General features: G+C 39.6%; 1 protein-coding gene across 1 annotated transcript in view; it reads left to right on the top strand.

Annotated features, from left to right (window-relative positions):
- Nucleotides 1-22,506, top strand: part of LOC122802691 (ABC transporter F family member 4-like) — a 256,641-nt gene that overhangs the window by 191,309 nt on the left and 42,826 nt on the right. The gene's annotated exons all lie outside the window — the stretch shown is intronic.

Below are 22,506 nucleotides of genomic sequence, written 5' to 3'. Positions count from 1 at the left end.
CCCCCACAGTGGATGAACTTTGTTCGTCTGGTTTCCCATGGGGTATGGAAAGAGATGGATACTGTTGAGCCTTTCCCCAAGCACCCTGACAAGATTTTGGCCCCACCTGTAGACAGAACCACTGGAGCAAAGGAGTCCCAGTTGATGCTGTGGTGGTGGTGGTGGCAGCCACTAAGAAAGAGCTAGCAGAACAGAGCTGTTCTGTCCATCCACCTAACAGGGGGTCCAAAGCATTGGACAGATTTGGAAAGTGTGTGTTTGCCTCAGCTACTTTCCCTCTAAGGTCACTTAATTACCTGGTGCACTTTACTAGACTTCAAAGACAGTTGACTAAAGAACTATCAAATACTTTCTCGGAGTCCATGTCTCCTGAGGATTTCAAAAGGACTTCTTCTCAACTGGCCACTGGTTTATCTATTTCAAACCCTTCGATGAGGTTAATCTATCACACAGCTGAAGGTACCTCACAAGTACCCATTTCAGGAATCGCCATAAGGTGACATGCCTGGATGCAGCTATGTGACTTTGCAGAGCCTTTTAAGATGTCCTTTGTTAATGCCCCATTTGATGGCACTTCGTTATTTGAGCCATCCGTAAAGGATAGGCTTACACGCTGTGAAGAAAAGACCCTGTCTGCTGTGGGGATCAAGTTTTCTATGCCTCAATTGACTTTCTCTAGGAACTAGAGAGGTGGTAAGTAAACATGTTTATGTAAATCTTGGGTACCATTTCAGGATTTGCATGGGAACAATTCCTCCAGAGGCAGGGGAGGAAATTTTAACAGTAGATGTCACCCTAGAAGAGGGATGTCCCACAGAATGAGGGCTTTAGAGATTCTTTTTCAGACAGGCCCTGTCAGTGCTCCTGAAGTGCTGTCCAACTCTAGAGGCAGTTGGTAGTCAGTTCTCTTTGCACCTAGATGCCTGGACAAACATCACAAACTGATTTATGGGTGCTAAGAATGATATCCGGAGGTTACTACATACCATTTTCCCTTCTTCCTCATTGTCAAAGGAAGAAACTTCCTGATGTTCCACCCAGACAGGGGAAGACTGCAGCACAAAAATACAAATGCTGTTAGAAAAAAATCAAGAAGGTCCCACCCAACCAGATAGGATTCAGAAGTTATTCACATTTCTTTGAAGTGCCAAAGAAAACGGGACCTCAGACCCATCTTGGATCTAAACAAATTGAACCAGTATGTAAAGAAAGTGAACTTCCGAATTGTCATGGTTCAGTCCATCCTGCCTTTTCTGCACAAGGATGATTGGATGTGCTCTATAGGTCTTCAGGACACAGTGTCACGTCAAAATAGACAGACAATCCAAAAGGCATCTTCACTTTTGGCTGGGAGACAGTTATTACCAATTCAGACCTCTGCCCTTTGGACTCACCATAGCCCCCAGGGTGTTTACCAGTGCATGGCAGTAGTTGCAGCTCACTTGAGACTGAAGGGATTCCAGATGTTTCCATGTCTAGATGATTGACTCCTCATCGTCCCCTCCAAGCATTAACTAACACACCAGGGACTATTTGCACTAAATTTGAAACATTTTGTGCATTATAATAAATCTTGCAAAATCAAAACTTGTGCCAGTTCAGAGCCTGGAATTCATTGGAAAAGGTTTGAACACAACACAGATAGCATATTTACTCCTCCATCACATTACTTCTATTAGAAACCAGGTTAAGGGTGTTCTTTCTCATTCATCTCTTCCAGCAATGTTAGTGCTTCAAGCACTTGGGTCAATGTCAGCTGCCATAATACTACTCCCTCTTGCATGCTTCTTTATGCGGGTTCTCCAATGGACTTTAGCTGTAAAGTTGTCCATTCTATATCAACCCCTGTCCTTTCAAGTAAAACCCACCCTGATATGCAGGCAACACATTCGCTGGTAGATGCAATCAGATGATCTTTTTCTGGGTAAAACTCTTTGTTCTACCAAATTAAGTAGACATGGTGACCATGGATGCTTCTTAACTGGGGTGGGGAGCATTTCATGGGAAGAACTGTCCAAGGCATATGGTCCCCCCACAAGAGACCAAGTTACATATCTATGTCCTAAAGACAGGAGCAGTCTTTTAGTGTTGTAGGCATTTCAAGATGCTGTTCACCTGGAGACTATTGCAGTTCAGACTGACAACATGTCTGTATCTGGTACATCAACAAGCAAGGAAGAACTTGATCTTCACCCTTTGCAGAGAGGCCATGAGGGTTTCGGAATGGGTGATCTCATCAGACTGTTTTCTAATTGCAATGCACATCCCAAGAAGAACCAACGTGCTTGCAGACAGACTAAGCAGATCCATTCTGATGCCACACAAGTGGTCTGTCAATCAATTAGTAGCGAATATGATCTTCAGGCATTGGGGCCAACTTTGCTTCAGCCTACTTGCCACCCCTCTCAAAAACAAGTGCAGCAAGTACTTTAGTCTGATCCCCCCTCAGGGGGAGTCACTGAGAGAGAGAGAGATGCTCTTCCTTTATGGTTATGCTCCTCTTCCCCTGATTCCAACATTTTTGCAGAAAGCAAGCAGGCTGAAGAGCTCTGTAATCCTCACTGCACCTTTCTGACCTCAGCAAGTATGGTTCCCCTTTCTACAGTCTCATCTTTGTTATCCTGCATGGATACTGGAGCCTACTCAGGATCTATTGTCTCACCCATCAGGGATTCAACACTCCAAAATTCAGGCCCTCAAGATAACCACATGGTTTCTTCACTTCTAGTAATAGTTAGACAGTCCTTGATCTCTTCCCCAGTTTGTGACATTATTTTGGCTTCTCAAAAAATATTCTACCAAAAAAGTTTATAAAAGGAAATGGAAAAGGTTCTCTATTAGGCCATCCGATAAGGAGCTTGATCCCTTTTCTGCACCATTTTCTGCTATTTTCCAATTTTGATAACTCTTTTCAAAGATGGAGCTAGTTTCTCTACAATTATTCATTTGCTCGTAATTTCAAATTTCCACACAGGGAATACATCTTTTTCCTTGGCTTCCTCTAGATTGTGCAAAGCTTTTATGAAAGTAATTTTTCTTCCGAGACCTCTGATAAAGGATCCCTCACCATCTTGGGATCTTACTGAGGTACTTGAAGGCTTAACACAAAAACCCTTTGAACTGTCGGGCAAATCTGGTCTAAAATTTCTGTCATGAAAGATTGTTTTCTTAGTAGCTATAACTTCGTCAAAAATGATATCTGAACTCTAGGCTCTTTGAACAAAAAAACATTACACTGTTTTTCATAAAGACAGTATTTCCCTGTGGACTAACCCATCTTTTTACCTAAAGTGACATCTGAAAATAACATGAGCCAATCCATTCACTTGCCAGTTTTCTTTCCAAAATTTTCTAGTAAAGGAGAGTACATTCTACACCTCCTTGATGTGCACAGACAACTGCATTTTTACCTTCACAGGACAAAACACTTTAGAAAGTCAGATCAGCTTTTTGTGTCTGTTTCTCCAAATTGCCTAGGCCAACCAGTTTCTAAAGTTACTATAGCTAAATGGATTACAGACTGTATCTCATGGATTTACATGGAAGGTATGACATTACCAAAACCTTCCCAAGCAGATTCAGTTGGAGCCATAGTTACTTCATTTGCTTTTTGGTCAAGAATGTCTATTGATGACATTTGTGCAGCAGCTACATGGTCCAAGTCACATACCTTTGTTTCACATTACAAACTGGACATCATATCTAGAAATAAAGCCCCTTTGGTTTGTCAGTACTCTGGAATATCCTTCCATGAGGGCCACCCAAGGTGAACGTAGCTGGAAACTCGTCCCACAAGTGAGGAAGAATGAAAAGGACATCAGATTTATAAGTTATGTATTCACCATAACTATGCATCGTGTTGTCCATTTTCATTCTTCCTCAACTCCGTCCCATCCACCCCCATCCATTTTTCTTCTGGAAGGACCTATTGGACTGTGTTTGGAACCCACAGTTCCGAGTTTGAGCTTTGTCTTTTCTCTCTGGCTATATCTTTTTCTCTTCAGCTATTTAGAAATAGAGCAGCACATTTGATCTGAGGCAGTAGGGATAGAGTAGGACATTGTGAGAAGAGGGAGGAGCTTGAGAGTTGGATACGAAGTCTGGTAAATGAGACTGTCAGATCCAAGGATCGGTTCCGAACCCATAAGTGAGGAGGAATGAAAATGGACAACATAGATGCCTAGTTATGATGAGTACATAAGTTATAATTATGCTTCTTTTAAGTTTTATGTAATTATAAAAATAATTGGATTTTTTTTAGCTATTAAAAATAAAGTAGGAGACAAGGGCAACCTTCAGAAATACCATAGTAGTTGAATACAGAAGAAAACCATTAATTGAAGTCAAAGTTTTGTTTTCATAAAGTAAAGCTTGCATTAAATTACTAATTTTGGAAGGAAAATTAAAAGATAATACTAGGTTTAACAGACAGAATGTGTTAATAGTCTCAAAATCACATCATGTCCAGAAAAAGCTGCATCGTTATACATTTCTCTTTTATTATGAATCTTTAAATTGCATAAATAGATAATAGTTTGTAAAAAGAAATGAATGGTGGTCATAGATTTTCTTGGGATAAAACCATATCAATTAGGAAGAATATAATCTGTTATGTGAGCTATTGTATAATTATTTTAGCTATAATCTTATCAGTCATCATCAAATAAAGCTGTGGGTGTGTAGTTTGCAGGAATTGTATCATATTTGTCAGATTTTCTAATCAGAACAAATGTTTCCACTGATGAAGGGTAATGAACCATATGGAAAAATAATCAAGTCAATTGGAGAATCAGTCGAGAACTTAATTTTTCATAAAATTTAGAACTTAGTCCAGCAGTACCTGGCACTTTATTAGAAGAGTGACTTTATATGTTTTCTCTGTTCTCATGCAGCACCAAGTTTAACGATTCTTTTACCTGCACCCAGGTGGCCCATCTGATGTTTATCATATTGATCACTGCTGCAGTAACTGCAGGTACAAAAGCTTTAGGGCATTTTTCAAATGCGCAAACTGTCAGGCAGCTTGAGCAAAGTTGACTAAGAGACAAGTTATGGTGGCATGCCCTTCAGAGCTTTCCTGTCAAAAGAGAGAGGGAGGCTGAGCTCTGAAAGAGCAATGCTGGGAAAAAATAAACATCCACACCCTTGCATGAAAAACACATCACAAAAAAGGGGGTTGGAGGGAGGGAGTGGCTACTGCAGCAGTGATTATTCAAGCATCTACTGTTATGGTAATTTACTTACATGCTGTACTATGCTTATCATATTGATCACTGCTGCAATAGGCTTAGCTATATGAATAGATTACTAAAGCTTACTATATTTGGGAGGTGGAAAGAGAAGAGTCCAGGAGCCCCATGGGGAATGCTCCTAGCAAAGCCTGATCTGGACTTAGAGAAGGAATCAAGCTTGTGCTTTGTAAAAGAAGGTCAAGTATATAAGAATACTTCTAGAAGCTAACCTTTTCCAAAAAGGCTTAGATGAAGCCAAAACCATAGTAGAATGGGACTTGACCCTGCCTAGAATAGATTTCTTATGGTGAGTATAACAAACGGTAATAGCCTTAGACAACCATTTGGAAATAATCTGTTTTAACACAGACTACCCTTCTTAGTTTCTCAAGAAATGAGCAATTTATCCTAGGATCTGAAAGATTTAGTGCTGTCAATATAGTACCTGAGTTGTCTGTGAACATTTAAGATATGGAGTACCCTTTCTCCCTCATTTTTAAGTTCAGGAAAGAAAACCGGGAGATGAATAGTTTTGTTTAAAATAAACTCATACACTACTTTAGACATAATAGAAGGATCTATTCTCAAAGAAACCCTGCCCATCTGGAAAATGAAATAGGGTTGACTCACCATAAGCACTTGCAACTCAGATACCCTTTTTTTGCAGAGGTTAGAGCAGTCAGTAAAACTGTTTCCACATTAAGAACCTTGAGTCATCTAGGTTAGCTTGTTCAAATGAAACAAGTATTAGCTTCTTTAACACAAAGTTAAGATCCCAAGGAGGGGGACTGATTTTCTTGGAGGCCTCTTATTTAAAACCCCTTTCAAAAATATTTTGACATGACACTACAATGAAAGAGGAGGATCCATGGGTAGACATGCTGAAATGACTGATAAATGAGACTTGACAGAGGAATAAGAAAGGCCAGAAGATAGTAACTCACACAAATATTGTAAAACCAGAAAACAGCTAGCCCTGAATGGATGCTGATCATGTTGTTGGCACCAACTAGAAAACTTTTTCCATTTGCTCATATATGATTTTCTTGTAGCAGGTTTTCTTGTTTCCATTAGTAGCGCCTGCACGTGTTCAGTAAACAGATGCATAAAAGGTATTAAGACTGTGTTATTCAGGCAGTCAGTTGAAGCTGATTATTATTGGGGTGTATCAGGCATCCTTGTTTTTGTGTGAGTAGATCCAATCTGTGGGAAAGCCCCTGGCCATTTCCAAAATAAGGGAGAACCACAGTTGCCTGGGACAGAAGGGAATCACTACAGTGGTCTTGGGGGATTTCTTCTGAATCTTCGCAAGTGCCCTGGCTATTAGTGGAAATGGTAGAAAAGCATGCAGTAACATTACTGTTCAAGGGAAAGAAAGTGCATCTGTCTTCCAGGCCTTCTTGCATAGCATCCTGGAATACAATCTTGCCAGTTAATCTTTCAGAGAGGAGACAAAGTGGTCTACTTGAGGAACACTAACAGAAAAACAAATCTTTGAATATCCGTTGATCTAGTATCCATTCATGTGACTTGCATGGACTGGACCTATTCAGCTTGCCTGCCACTCATTTTTGCTCTGATGGAATGTAAGATGCCTAGTCTACAAAGGGGCTACAGCCTGATTTCCCCTTGCTTGTTGATGTACCACATGACTGTGCTATTGTCTGTAGCATCTTGAATAGATCCCAAGGACTAAACATGATTCAGAGAGTTCACTGCCTTGATTAGGTTTGGGAATAGTGTACAAAAATTTTAAATACTGAGGAACTTTATCTTTTTTTCCCCAACAACTTTATTAAATTTCCAGCTATGACAAAGGCAATCTTACATTTATATAAATGATAAACATACAGAATAATATCACTTTAGTTGCAAACAGTTTAAATCACAGACACCATTGAAACAACTGTAGTTGTAAACATTATAAATCACTTATAAATCTTCTAGTCATTGTCAGTTAAGCATTATATAGCTCATTCAAATCCTGCCTCTTAAACCTCGTTCCTGCTCTGCATATACTGTTCCCACAATTCCCATTTTTTCTATGTAGTTTGCTCCTTCCCTTTTCTAAACATCCCAATTCCAGTTGTTTTATCTCTGTTACTATATTCACTACTTCTAGTAAAGCTGGTCTAGACTTTGATTTCCATTTTCTAGTAATTGCTTTTTTGGCAGCCACCATAATTAGATGCAGCAAGGTTTTACCATGTCTAGGCAATTCCGATTTTGTAGCATAACGCAAAAAAAATCATCTCCCCAGTCAGTCCAATCCGCCCACCCAGCATCGCTGACAGAGCGGCCCACAGGGAATCCCAAAACTCTTCTAGCTCATCACACCTTCAAAAAATATGTTCCCAGCTACCTCTTTCTTGCCTGTCATACCTCCTGCATTTGCTATCCACCTGAGGAAAAATTCTTTGGAGTCTACTTGGGGTATAAAAATACCTATGTAAACATTTCCAGGCAAAGATCCTAAATCTTCTAGACTTTGTTGCATATTTGGGAGATATACATATATCCCCCATAAGGAACTTCATCTTATTTGCCTTTTTAGGGGCAGCTGGCTGGCTGTCAGGAAAATTACAGGCAATCACATACACATCCTCTAAAGCAGATAGAAAGAAGAAATGGGTATAGGTTCTGGAAAATCCTTCTGTAGCAACTCATGGTATTTTTTTGATGGGCTGAGAAACCTCAGTGATCTCCCACTGAAAACACTGCCCCATTCTAACAATAATCTTAGAGAAAGTGAAACCCCCACAGGGAGGATCAGAAACTGAGCTTTCCTCTGTGTTTGAGTCAGACATACGTGGGGAAAAAATGTATCTGTACCTTCATCTTCCTGTTCAGATTCAGAATCTCCAATCTGTTCAGGAAAAGAGGTATCCCTTTCTTTTACCAGAAACTAATCTACAGGAAGGTTCAGCAGCCTAAATTAAACCCAGTAAACTACTCGTGTCCAAAGAAATTTGTGGAGGAGTAGATGCATGCTTGGTTTTATTTTTCTTTTTGACAGGAAGAAAGGGGCCAGACATGTTATTAATAGCAGCAGCAACAGCTTCCCCACGGATGAGCACAGCATTCTGACATATCAGGGAGCCTTCCCTGTTCCTTCTCCCTGGACTAACAAGAGATGTTGTCTCTTGCCAACTGAGGAGACCCCATCAGCTAAAGAGGACATGGCTAGCCCCTGTCTACAGTGGCTTTAGGTACTATGCCATAGGGATACAGGGTAGAAGATGAGTGGTTTAAGGTAGAACAAATGGACAAAGCAGAGTCGCCCATCTGAGGCTGTTCTAAGTAGCTGGCCTGCTGTGGTGGCAAAGGCTATTTGCTTAACTTTTTCTTTTTGCAGCTGGAAGAAAGACCATGGGACTGGTAGTCTGTTCCATGGTCAAGCTGTAAATGGTGCCTCTTTCAAGCAGCAAATGCCAGTCAAAACTGTGAGTGTTTAAAAGTCACTCTTTTGACAATAAAAAAGACATATAAAGCACTTTAAAGCACTCAGATAGACCCCCAAAAATTAGGGTAAATACCATTTCTCTGCAGGAAAAATAGTTTCTGGTTACTTTGCACAACTTTTAAACTGACAAGAAAAAAGAGAGCTCCTGTTTAGGTGAGTGTCATTGCACATGGCAGTGCAGGTTTCATAGACCTGTACCTCATGAGATGGATATCTAGTGCTCCTGACATCACTCATGTGGTGAGCCAGAGCTGCATCCTTCCCCTAGGATGGGTGAGCATCAGTTGACGCTCACTCCCATTCTCCTCTGTTAGCTTCTACAGGCACCCCAGCCAGTATTCAAACTACCTGCGACATGACCAGGACATTATCCCCTGTACACCACTGAGTGGCTAGAATTAATAGCTTTTTATATATTTGTTGGTGTGGTAGCAGAATCCAGGTATATATCAAGAGAAGGGAGATAATTGACAGTAAAATCCATGGTATTGGATTTGGGTGACTGATGGCACCTTTTTATATTCGGGAATAATGTTTGAGGAAGGAGTATAGTATTTCTTGGGAATCCAAAGTCAGGCACTTGATGTTCTGATAGAATTAACCCCTGTATGTCTCTTTTTGTGTAATATTAATAGGTAGTAATAATAATAGTAATAGTAATATTAATTAAAGTGACCCTTCTGTTGATTCTGCTTTGAAACAGATAATTTGAAACGGATCTTTTGAGCTTTCTTCATTAATAAGAGAATTTATATTCTTTTCAATCTGTAATGCTAATGGAAAATATTTTCATGATTTATAGCTATAAGTGTTTGCATTGTAAACAATTGGTCAATAAGAATATGTAATTCTCTGTTTTTTTTTGTAATTTTAGATAAGAAGAGAGTTGCAAAAGAAATCCAAATTTATAGCCTTAAAGGTTGCCCAAGTGACAGTAATTAGAATGTTAGAGATATTGTTAATCAGAATTTGCTAATATCTTTATAGATATAGCAGATTTAAAGTCTGCAAGCACTTTCTGGTTATATGTAAGAGAACTATTGGGATTTTTTGTGTTATGAAATATTATCTTTAAAACTAGAGGTGATTGGTCTGAAAGATTAAATAGTAATATAACATATCAAGGGTAAAATAAAAGAAAGAAACAAAAAAGTAACCTAACCTAGCCAAGTTCTTAAATCTAAATGTGTGTACCCAAGAGACTGGAAATATGTAACATTAGATAGTTTAGCTGCATTACTTACTGTTCTCTTTTTGGATAGCTGGGCATCGAAGTCACCCACTAAGGAAGTATTACAGCAGCTAAGTGATTGTCTTTCACAATGATTTAATTACAGGTATGCAATCATATGCAGTAAGTTGGGTATGTACTGAGCCCAAAGTGAAAAGAACAGCTTGGTAGTAAATATTTAGTAGTAGTATTTCTGAAATGTCTACCAGGGTTTATAAGATAGTACAAGCTTTTGAGAGCAGGACTCCACAATGCTGTCCAACTTATTACTCAGTTTTATTAAAACTTGAGAGAACTGCGTACAGTGTGTTAACAGGTAGTGCCTTTCCTTGCTTAAATACACTTTTTTAAGACATACAGTGTTTGCAGTACTGATGCAATATTTATATTATCCTTCATTTCTTTATAGGATGATTAAGTCTGCTAATAGTCATTGAAGCCCATGATTCACTAACCTCTAAAGTCAATGTGCACAACATTTTTATGTGCAAAACTTATACGAAAATATCTCGCCCTCCCCAAAAAAAAAAAGAGTAGAAAATATGTAACAGTCCAGGCATGGATTCTAACTTAGAAAGATATGTCAAAAGATTAATTGCCAAAATTTATTTCTAAGCTTCTTGAAGAGATTCGGACTTTAAAATTATTTATAATTAACCTGCAATATTGACAGATAACGTCTGATGGAAAGCCTTTGTCCTAATAGGATGATGATTAAATGTTATATTTCTTTTAGATATTGCTGCCTGAAAAATTTCTGCTTGCCAGGTGAGAGAAGCATTTTAGAACCGTATGGTTGCAGCCTGATCTGGGTAGACCTAAATTGTACACAAGATCCACATCAGCTTTGAGTGTAACCGTTGAGTGTTGCGGGTCTATATTAGCATGTCGACAGGGCTGTTCATCAAACGCCTTTACATCGACACATATAAAACAAAATGCCAAAATCTCTAACGGTCACAATAGCGATTTTTTTTCCCAGTGTGTTTAAAGTCTGTCAAGTCAGTATCTTGTTGTTGCACTACAACTATAGTTGTCAGATTATCTAATTTTTCTGTTAGTACTTTAGCTCAGTTAGAAATATTGGGAGAAAAAGCATTATTTGTGGTTAAATTAGCTGTTACAACCGAAACCTGTTTAGCTGCTTTATCATTACCAGGTTGGGAGAAATTACCAGTCTGCTGAACACTGGTATTGTCCAAAGCCTTTGGACTAAGTCAATGAGACTGAATATACTGTTGCTGATATTGAATTTAGTTGGTGTTAATTCCAGCAATGAAGTGATTCTTTGAGATAGTTTGCAACCTGGAGCTCTTTATTCTTTACTCATAATTAATATTGCTGCTAAAGAAAACATAACATTCAAAATATTCCCCAGCACTGCCACACATGTTAGTTCTGTAACCACTGAAGCAAATAGTGACTCAGTGGTCTCAAGTTTACCTTGAGTAAGTCTGTTAATCTCCCTGTATTCCATACAGAACCTAAAAACATGAGTGAGAAATATTTGTAGATGACTGCAAACTAGGAGCCATAGTCGAGTCCCCAAATGATGTGGACATCCTACAGAAGGACCTCACTGAGACAGATGCCTGGTGTCAGAGCCATGGCCTCAAGCTCAGTGCCAAAAAGTGCATTGCCATCCCCTTTGGTAAAAACTCTGTATCCATGAACTACCACATAGGCGGCAGTCTACTTAATGCCGAATGTGTGATGAGACCTTGGAGCCCAGGTGGACAGTAGTTTCTTCTTTGATAATGACATTGCCACAGTAGTCAGAAATTCCTTCTACGTGGCACACCTCATTACAAAAGGGTTCTCATCCAGGAAAAAAAGTGGTAATTGTTCCCCTCTACTCGACACTCATTAGACCCATTATAGAGTACAGCACTTCTTTTGGAATGTACCTCACAAAACATCTGCAGCAGCTGGAAAGGCCACAGAAGTACCTCACAAAAAAGATTACTGGCCTCAAACAGATGCCCTGCACTGACTGTCTCAAAAAACTCCAGCTTTACTCCATAGCATATCGCCTACTCCGAGGAGATCTGTGCCTAACATATAAAGCTATGTCAAACCCAGAGCTGTTGGACATGCTACACCTAAAGAAATCTCAATCCCTCTGAGCTACACGCTCTAGGGACCTAAACTTTGTCACCACAATAAACCAGACATGCTGGAGGGATATATTCCTGTCCCAGAGACTTCCCATACTCTGGAACAAGCTACCCATCTATGTTAAGCAAAGTTCCTCATTAGCACTCTTCAAGAAAAATCTTGATGAGTGGATGGGAAATAGGAAATACACCCCAGGAATCACTTCTGTGGCTCTGCTGGACAGGAGCACAGGAAAATAACTTTCTTAGGTGGCGTAAGCCAGGGAACCTTGTTGGCTAGGCTTACATAGGCCCTTGGGCCGATAGCCTAGTACCTACCTATGAACCTATACTCTAGATGTCCACAGGCAGCTCAAATAGTACCTAGAACAAAACTCAGTCCTTCAGGAAAGCCAGTCATCTCTTTGTTTCCTCTGAATGGAACAGTAAAAGAGAACCAGTGTCAAAACAGACAGTTATACAATAGTTATTTCATGCTATTTCTTTTTGCTCCTGTCATCACAGCAAGCCACTTCCAGGTAGGTTTAGAGTCCATTCCACCAAAACTTTGGCTTCTTCTGTGGATTTCTGGAGTGGGTGTGAAGTATTCTAGAGGGCACAACTTGGTCCTGTATATATACTTTTACAAAGCACTGCAAGCTGGAATTATTTTCCACGTCTAGAGAAGGCTTTGCTATGGCTGTTCTGCAGGGGCTCCTAGATTCTTCATTTATTTTCTCCTCCCAACAGATTTCTAAGCTATGATAATCTACCTAAATAGCTTAGGCTACTGCAACTGTGATCTAACATTTAACATGGTACATTTGTGTGAGTAAACTTACCATCTCAGTAGATGTTCCAGCAGATTACTGTTGCAGTAGCCACCCCCTCCCTCCAACCTTCTTCCTTGTTTTTTGTAGTGTTAGATCTGATGTTGTCCTTTTCATTCTTCCTCAATCCATGAGTTTGGATCCGATCCTTGAATCTGACTTGGCCACATACTCCAGACTTTGGATTCAGATCTCGAGCTTCTCCCTCAACCCATAATGCACTATTCCATCCCCATTATCTCAGATTTTGTTTGCCACCATCATGGGCAGATGCAGTTTCCTCTCTCGAGTATTAGCAGCTGCATTTTGTGAGTTATTTCAACCTTTTTGTCCAAATATATAACTGTATCCTTTCTTCTTATCTATAACTGTCCTCCCTCTTAGTTTATTCGCAGGATGTTAGGATAGTTTTTTTCTTTTTTACTGATTTTCCTCTCTCTTCTATTCTGATGAATAGAAAAACTTTGATTACCATTGTTGGTATTGTCTCTGTTTCCTCTGTTACCATCAAGGTATCTTTAATTTTTACCATTATGGTAATAAAAATCATCTGTTAATCGTCCTTTTATGTTCTCTTCACATTTTGGTTTTACAGTGGGTATTTACTTACCTTGTCAGATAAACTGATGGGATTCAAAAAATGCACTACTTGTGGACATAAAATCCCCAGTTTAGATGCCCACAAAGAGTGCATGTAGTGTCTTGGAGCCAGGCACTTGGACACTGCATGTACCATATGTTCCATCTTTAATCCAACAGCCCTGGAGGCTAGATGGAATAAGTTGATTTTAAAGGGTCTTCTCCCTGCTTCATCTTCTTCTTGGGCTCAAACCCCCTCCAAAAGTAGAAAGTCTGCTCCACTGAAACATAGAAAATGCTCCCCAACGAAGTCCTCAAGGTCTTTGTCAGAACCACCATCCAAGACCAGAAAAACTTTGGATCCGACTCTGCCATATCCAAGGACCTGATCCTCAGATCTTAAAACCTCAGATCCCAAGGCTTCAGCTCCTATAGTCATTTCAATAAGTCCTACAGCAACATCTTCAGATCATAGGTCCTTGGATCTAAAGCCTGGTACTTCTTACAGGAACCTAACTCCATGTTATGTCATGAAGTCTATATCACCCATCCTGTGCTCTCCATTGCTTCAGACATCAAAGAAACATTCCAGGCCAGCATCCACTACTTCCTGTTGGTCCTCCAGAAGCTTACCAGAAGCAGATGTGGATTGGATGACGTCAAAATTTTTCAGGGCTCAGATCCAGATGGGGGTTTTACCATCTCTGTCTCTTATCAGATCTGTGAGTCTTCCCGCAACATCTAAGACCATTGTATCTCCTTCTCCAATCTGTCCAGTGGTTTCAGAGTCCCAGTATCTGAAATCCCCAAGAGGTTCAACATTGGCTCAGAAGAAAATATCTTCTTCGACTCTGACCATATCCCTGACAAGTTTTGCCCTGATACCCTTGGATCAGAACGAGTCGCAGAGCCAAAGTGTAGGTGTCAGATCTGAGTGGCCAGAATTGACTCCACTGTCCCTTCCCCTCAGAGCCTCTCCCCTGGATAGTTTGGGTCTGGTTCCCTCATCGAGGCAAAGATCCGAGAGTGGTCAAGACCTATCTTCATTGGGAGTTTCGGCTCCAAGGTGGCTGGTCAAAACCTCTCCGGGTCCATCTGCCTTTCAGGTTGTGGAAAAGGTCTTTTCTCTCCAGAGAAGCAGCCTTTCATTTTTCAGATCCAACACCCTTCCCATTGTCAGCTCTGAGTTGGTCAGACATACTCCTCAGAGACAGCCAATTCCAATAAGCATCCAACCAGTTACAATAGAGGAACTCACCTGTACATCTCTTTGAGGATATACATCAGAAGAAAATGTGCAACAAGAGACACATTGACTCCCCGATTGAGTCACGCATGGAGGATACCAATTCTGATGAAGGAAAAGGCTCCCCTAGATCACCACCAGATGACATCTCCTTCAGAGAAATTTTAGAAATCCTAAAGCAAAAAGGTGGCTGGTGTTTCCAAACCACTGTCCAGAAGAATTGGTATTTTTAGAAGTTTTGGTTCCGGATTGTCAACTTCTTGGGCTACCCCTTCATGGATGAACTTATTGATTTAGTTTCCTGCCAGGACTGGAAGGAACTGGATACCATCAAACCTGTCTCAAAAAGACCTGACAAGCTCTTAGCCTGACCAAAAGACAGACCCCACTGGAGCAAAGGAGTCCCAGTTGATGATATGGTGGTGGAGGCAGCCACCAAGAAAGAGCTAGTAGAACAAAGCTCTTCTGTTCATCTGTCAAACAGGGTGTCTAAGGTGCTGGACAGATATAGAATGTGAGTATTTGCCTTGGCAACCTTTGCAGTGAGGTCTCTTAATTACCTGGCACACTTCACGAGGCTTCAGAAAGATTTGACCACAGAGCTTTCAAATTCTTTCAGAGTCCATGTCTGCAGAGGACTCCAAAAGAACATCCTCGCAGCTGGCCACTATTTTGTCTATTTAAAATGCTTCAATGAGGTTGATCTCTCACATGTCTGAAAGCACCTCATAAGCATCTGGTTCAGGCATTGTCTTAGGAGGCATGCTTGGTTGTGGCTATGTGACTTTGTAGAGCCTATTAGCATGTCCCTTTATCAATACCTCATTCAATGGCATCTCTTTAGTTGGGCCCTCAGTGAAAGAGACACTTACCTGCAGTGAACAAGATGGAAAGACCCTGTCTGCCATGGGAATCAAGTTCTCTACCCCTCAACGGATCTTTTCCAGGAGTGATACACATGATAAGAAAATTTGGTTCTATAAATCTCATGAACCTTTTCAGGATCCACACAGGGACAGTTCCTCCAGAGGCAGTGGAGGGAATTCTAATGGGATATATTGCCCTAGAGGCAGAGGAGTCCCACAAAACAAGGGGTTCTAAGATTCTTTTTTAGACAGACCTTCTTAGGACCCCTGAAGTGCTGCCCGACTCTTCTGCTGTGGATGATTATCCCTGCACCCAGAAGCCTGAGTAAATATAACAAAAGATACCTGGGTGCTAAAAATCATCTTCAGAGGTTATTTCATTCCATTTTTCCAAATTCCATTTCACACAAAGAAGAAACTTCCCAATGTACCACCTTGTCAGAGGAAGGCCGCAGCACAAGAAATTCAAAAGCTGCTAGAAAAAAAGAGTCATCCAGCAGGTCCCACAAAACCAGATAGGATTCGGAACTTACGCATGCTTCTTTTTTGTGCCCAAGAAAACAGGCGACCTCAGACCAATCATGGATCTAAGCAGTTTGAACCAGTATGTGAAGAAGTCAAAGTTTAAATGGTCATGGTACAGTCCAGCCTACCTTTTCTTCACAAAGGTAATTGGATGTCCTTGATAGATCTTCAGGATGCGTACTATCACATCAAAGTAGTCGGGGTCTCCAGAAGACATTTATGGTTTTTGCTGGGATCCAGTCACTACCAATTCAGAGACCTGCCCTTTGGAGTCACCACAACCCCCCCCCCCCCGGGTGTTTACCACATGTATGGCAGTGGTGGCTGCTCTCCTGAGACTCAAAGGATTCTGAATATTTCCATATCTGAACAACTGGCTCCTCACTGCCCCCTCCATGCATCTTGTCCTACATACCAGGGACTACTTGCTTCAGATTTTCCAGTCTCTAGGAATAACAATAAATTATGCCAAGTTAAACCTGACATCAGTCCATAGCCTGGAGTTCACTGGTACACTTCTGAAAACAAGCACACGAATAGCTTCACTACCACTTCATCGCATGTACAGGATCAAAAATCAGGTTCATTTATTAATCTCCAGTCCATCTCCTCCAGCAAGATCAGTGCTCCAAGCATTAGGCTGTATGGCAGCAGCCATTGTACTGCTTCCCTTGGCACATTTCTTTATGCATGTCCTTTAGTGGACTCTACCAGTTCAGTGGCCCATTCTACATCAACCCCTATCTTTTCAAGTTAAACTAACTTCAGTTTGCAAATGAAACATCTGTTGGTGGATTCAGTCGGACAACATTCATCTAGGCTGACCTTTAGTTTTGCCGAGCCCCTTGGCCACAGTGACCACAGATGCTTCCAACTGGGGTGGTGGGGCATTTCCTTGGAAGGACAAGGCATGTGGTCCCCCCAAGAGACCAGTCCGTATATCAGCATAGTAGAGATGAGAGGCTGTCAGGAATTCAATACCCCAATATCCAGGCCCTCAGACTAACCACATTGTTTCTCCACTTCCAGTAAAGGTTTGACAGCCTTGGCTCTTTTTCCCTACAAGTACCATTATTTTGGTGTCTCAGAAAGAATTTACTAAAACGATGCAGAAGAACAAATGGAAAAGATTCTCTTTTTGTGCTTTGAATAATGACCTTGATCTTTTCTCTCCATCAGTTTCTGTAATAATTCAGTTTTTAGCAGACCATTTTAAGGAAGAAGCAAGTTTCTCTATGATCAAACTTCATTTGGCAACAATTTCTAATTTTCCCACAGGAGAGAGAAATTATTTGTTGGCTTTGTCCAATTACAGAAAGCATTCTTAAAGGGTATTTTTCTTCTCAGACCACCAATAAAAGATCCTTCACCTCTTTGGGATCTCACAGTTGTGCTACAAGGTCTAACTCAGAAACCCTTTGAACCTTCAGCTAAAAATGAATTAAAATTCCGTTCATGGAAAAATGTCTTCTTAGTAGCCATTATGTCTGCAAATAAAATATCTGAACTCCAGGCTCTTTCCTCAAAAACACCTTACATCTTTTTCATAAAGATAGTGTTACCTTGCAGACAAATCATTCTTTTTTTACCTAAAGTAGCTTCTGAAAATAACATTAATCAATCCATTCACTTACCAGTTTTCTTTCCAAATTTTACGAATAAATGACAGCACCTGCTGCATCTCTTTGATGTACACAGACAGTTATGTTTTTATCTTCACAGAGCAAAAGAAATTAGAAAATCGTATCAACTCTTTGCTAAATTTTCACCAAAAAGGTTGAGTTGTCTAGTCTCTAAAGTCACTCTAGCTAAATGGATTACAGACTGCATTTCTTGGTTTTATTCTCAAAAAGGCATGACCTTACTTAAACCCCCAAAGGCTCATTCAACCAAATGCATAGCTGCTTCATCTGGTTTTTGGTCAAAAAGAACTTTTGATGATATTTGTGCTACAACACCATGGTCTATTGCTCATACCTTTGTTACTCATTACATATTTGATATTATCTCTAGAACCACAGCCGGCTGTGGTTCTGCGGTACTCTGGAATATCCTTCCATGAGGGCCACCCAAGATCAACTTTGCTGGGGACTCTGTCTCATGGGTTGAAGAAGAAGGAAAAGGACAACATCAGATTTAAAAGTTATGTACTCACCATAACTAGGCATCTGTGTTGTCCAGTTTCTTTCTTCCTCAGTTTCCTTCCCATCTAATCTACAATTCCAGGTTTGAGCCCTTCCTTTCTCTGTCAGCTATACCTATCTCTTTAGCTGTAGGGTTCTCTGGCAACAAACTCAATCTGAGGTAATGAGGATGGAATAGTGCATTGTTGGTAGAAGGAAGAGCTTGAGAGTTGAAGTCTGGAATATGCAGCCAAGTTGGATCCAAACCCATGGGTTGAGGAAGCATGAAAATGGACAACACAGATACCTAGTTATGGTGAGTACATAACTTTTAATGTGTGTGTGTGTGTGTGTGTGTGTGTGTGTGTGTGTGTGTGTGTGTGTGTGTGTGTGTGTGTGTGTGTGTGTGCATAAGAGTGTAGGACACTGTATCAAACATACAGTAACTGACACCCAGAAGATTGACTCCAAATGGATTACACAGACAGGGGGTCAACAGGTGTGAGAGATGGACAATCCCTGAGTAGGGAAATATTTTACTCCACCAGGATTGTGCTGTCTCAGAGTTGGTATATATAATTAGTACAGGCTGAGGGGGGTTTCAGAGGGGCTTGTCCCCCTGCAAAAACACGTGAAGTTGGTGTACTCTCCCCTGGGATAATACCAGTAGCATGCGCAGAATGTGTCATTATTGGTGTATTCGGCATTCAGACTTCTATCTGTATGGAGTCTTGACACACTACATTCAATACAATGTCCTACACCCATTTATAGATATATAATATATTCACAGTTACAAACATTATACATCACATATATTTTTTATGTAAAATTATCATCAAGCCAGCATTATATAAATCAATCAATTTCTGCTTTCCCGTAAACGTCACTCCTTTTTCAAAACGTCATTCTGCATGTATTGCTTCAGCAATTTCTATTTTTTCTATGTAATTTGCTCCTACACTTTTTTAAAGGCCCCACTTCAGTTCTTTTATCACTGTTAGACTATTCACTACTTTCAGTATTGTTGGTTTAGACTTTGATTTCCATTTTCCAGTAATTGTTTTTTTGGCAGTCACCAAACTTAAACTTAACAAGGCCTTACTATGTCTAGACAATTCAGATCCTGTATCCGAGCTCAAAAAAATAATTACCTTAGTCACACCAATTTGCTCACCCAATATTAATAGCAGAGTACTCTGTAGGGAACTTTTAAAGTCTGCCAACTCATTACTCTTCCAAAACATATGTTCCCAGTTACCTCTTTCTTTCCAGTCACACATCCAACATTTGCCATCTACATGATGAAAAATTCTATGGAGTCTGGTTGTGGTATAAAATACCTATTCAGACACTTCCAAGCAAAAATCCTAAATCTTCTAGACTATGTTGCATGTTTGTCAGCCATATATATGTCCTTGTCCTCGCATTGTTCCCTTGTAAATTGCTTATCCAGTATTTATTCCCATTCTTTTCTAACCTTCTCTGACTGACTCCTATAGTTATTTTGCAATTTTTGTATGCCTATCCCTTTTTTAGCAGCATTTTCTGTTCTAGATTCAACTAAGAACTCTACCAGAGCAGGTCTTTTACTTAGGGTTGCCCTATCCCTTTCTATTTGCCTATACTCTGATATCAATTCAGGATAAGGAAGGCAGTCTCTAGCCTGCTGTCCACATGTCTTCTTGGGCTCTTCCCACACTGTTCCCTTTCTTTCTCTCTATTTATTTGTTCCCAATACCTTGGTTCTTTTACCAGTTTTCTCTAGTAAATTCCAGCACCTCTTGCCTATTTTCTTTATCTGTAATTGCAGTTATCCCTATTGGCAGACTCTCCTTTCTCCATTTGTTTGTTGGCTTAATTCTTAAAATACTTTCTGCTACTTTATGAATATAATGTTCTGCATTGTCATTGTTATTCTCCTTAAGGATCTGCATCCAAAATGCCAGTCTCTTCTTATTTGTTGAGCTTCCTTCCTGTTTTATCATCATCCCTTTCCACTTTGAGTTAAAGCTTTCTGCTTGTTCTTTGTATAGGAGCCTTAACTATGTAGCTATGAAATACCTACTATTCAAATCAAGTAATCCCAAAACATTTTATTCTGTTGTAAGGATCAACTTATACCACTTTATTCTTGATCTTTTCCACTCCTAGATGAAGTCATTCAACTCTTTATCATTTGCTGTCCTCAGCTTTTCCTCTGGCTGATAAAAATAAGCCTGACCTGTATATAAAAGTAAACTCACCAAAACAATTTTCACTGTGTATATCTTAATATCCATATCCATAAAGAAGAACTTCCAGCTTCTCAGTTTTTGTATTATCTTTTGTTTAGTCTCTTCTCACATATCCTTGGCTGCCGTAACAGAATCCTTTGCAACCCATACTCCTAAATACTTCATTGTATCATGTACTCATAAATATGGGTATTGCTGAGCCAGTTCATGTGTAGGCACATAGCATAAGCTTTAGGCTTTGTTTTGTCTACATTAATTTTTTTATCCTAATAAAACTTGAAACTGTTTAAGAATGGTCCACAATACTAAGATGACCTTTTCTGGTTCTGTCAGTTAGAAAATAATATCATCTGCATATAAAGCCAACTTTTCTTGATTAACATACCTATTATATCCTTAAATTTCTGAGTCCCTCATTTTCTTAACACAGATAACAAAAGGGAAAGAGGACTTCCCTGCTTTTTTCTTCTATTCAGACACAACTTATGGGAGGGAAATCCTCCCACTTCAGTTTTTGCCTCCAATCCCTCATATATCCTCCTAATGAACCTTATTATTGTGTCAGGGAATGCAAATGCTTAAATTGCCCTACTCATAAAATCACAGTTTACTCTGATGAATGGTTTCTGTGCAGCAAGATCAAACAATGACAGTGATATTTTCTTACAGTCTGCGTCTGTCTGGATCATCATTGTCCTGTTAATGTTGCCAAATGTATGCCTTCTTCACAAAACCACATTGACCCATATCTGTCAATTTTGGCAACACCTTTATTTAGCTATTAGAGACATAAACACTTTATAAACATGATTTAAAATTGAAATGGGCCTTTATGAAGCTAGGTCTGATGGGTCTTTACCATCTTTCTTCCAGGATGCTGGTTCTTCCCATCCTTTTAAAATACTGTTAAACAAAACATTCCAGATTATCACTTTCTTCCCTTCTAGCTTCCAAACTTTCACAGGAATACCATCTGTTCCTGGAGACTTTCCTGCAGATTGATTCTACATCACTATTTTATCTGATCTCCTCCTATCTTACCTGTTAATTGGTGAGCCTTGACTACCTCTAACCTTGACATATCTAAGTCTTCCATAAATATTTCCATTTGTGCTTTTTCTTGATTTCCACCTTCCTCTACTTTATACAAATGTTCATAAAAATTACAAAATATAATTTAATACCTCTACAGTATCTCTGGCTATTTTCCTTGTTATAGGCTCCCTGTGCTTGGTGACAACCCTTTTTACTTTCTGTTGCTTGAGTCTTTGTGCTAAAAGCTTTTTATGCTCTGGAGTTATTGTCAAAAAAATCAGTCACTTAGCAGTCTAAACGCATGCATATTATCCAGGTAGTCCCTTATTTTTTCTATAGCACTCCACAGTTGTGTTTTTTCTTGTTTTGTGAGATTTCCCTATTCTGAGTACTTTAACCTTTCTCAGTCCTTCTAAAAAAATCTTATTACTTCTTAACCATATATTTTTTATTTTATTTCTACCCTATTTATAGACTCCACTTTCATTTTATCCCACTCCCTAGCTATATTTTCTGAAGAAATTTCTGGCTTCTGTAAAAACTCCCAAATAATTTCCACTACCCATTCCTTAAATTCCTTTATGTTTAACAGATATGTATGGAAGCACCCATTTCTCATTTATATTTCATTACTCTGCATTTTTGTTTTAGCTATTACTGGTACATGATCTGAAACAGTTATTGGATGCATAGCAAAACTTTCAATTAAATGCACATGTTCCTGTGAAATATAATTTCTATCTAGCCTAGCTCAGTTTTTGTACCTTGGGGAATAATATCTAAATTCTTTCTGAGCTCTTACTATGGAATTCACATCTTTCATGCCAAATATTACTTCAAAAACTTTACCCTCTTTTGTTATATTTTCCCTTCTAGCCACCCCCCAATACATCCTCACTGTTGCAAATCAAATTCCAGTCCTCAATTAAAATGAATGTTCCCTGCTGAAAGATGATTATTTTTCCCAGAATGTTCTTGAGCTCCATTATAACAGTTTTAGGTGGAATATAAATACATGCCAATGTAATCTTCCTCCCTTGCCAG

This window comes from Protopterus annectens, chromosome 5.part0 (genome assembly GCF_019279795.1).
Source record: "Protopterus annectens isolate FY-2018-M chromosome 5.part0, PAN1.0, whole genome shotgun sequence".
NCBI lineage: Eukaryota > Metazoa > Chordata > Ceratodontiformes > Protopteridae > Protopterus > Protopterus annectens.
This window is presented reverse-complemented; position numbering and strand designations above follow the sequence as displayed.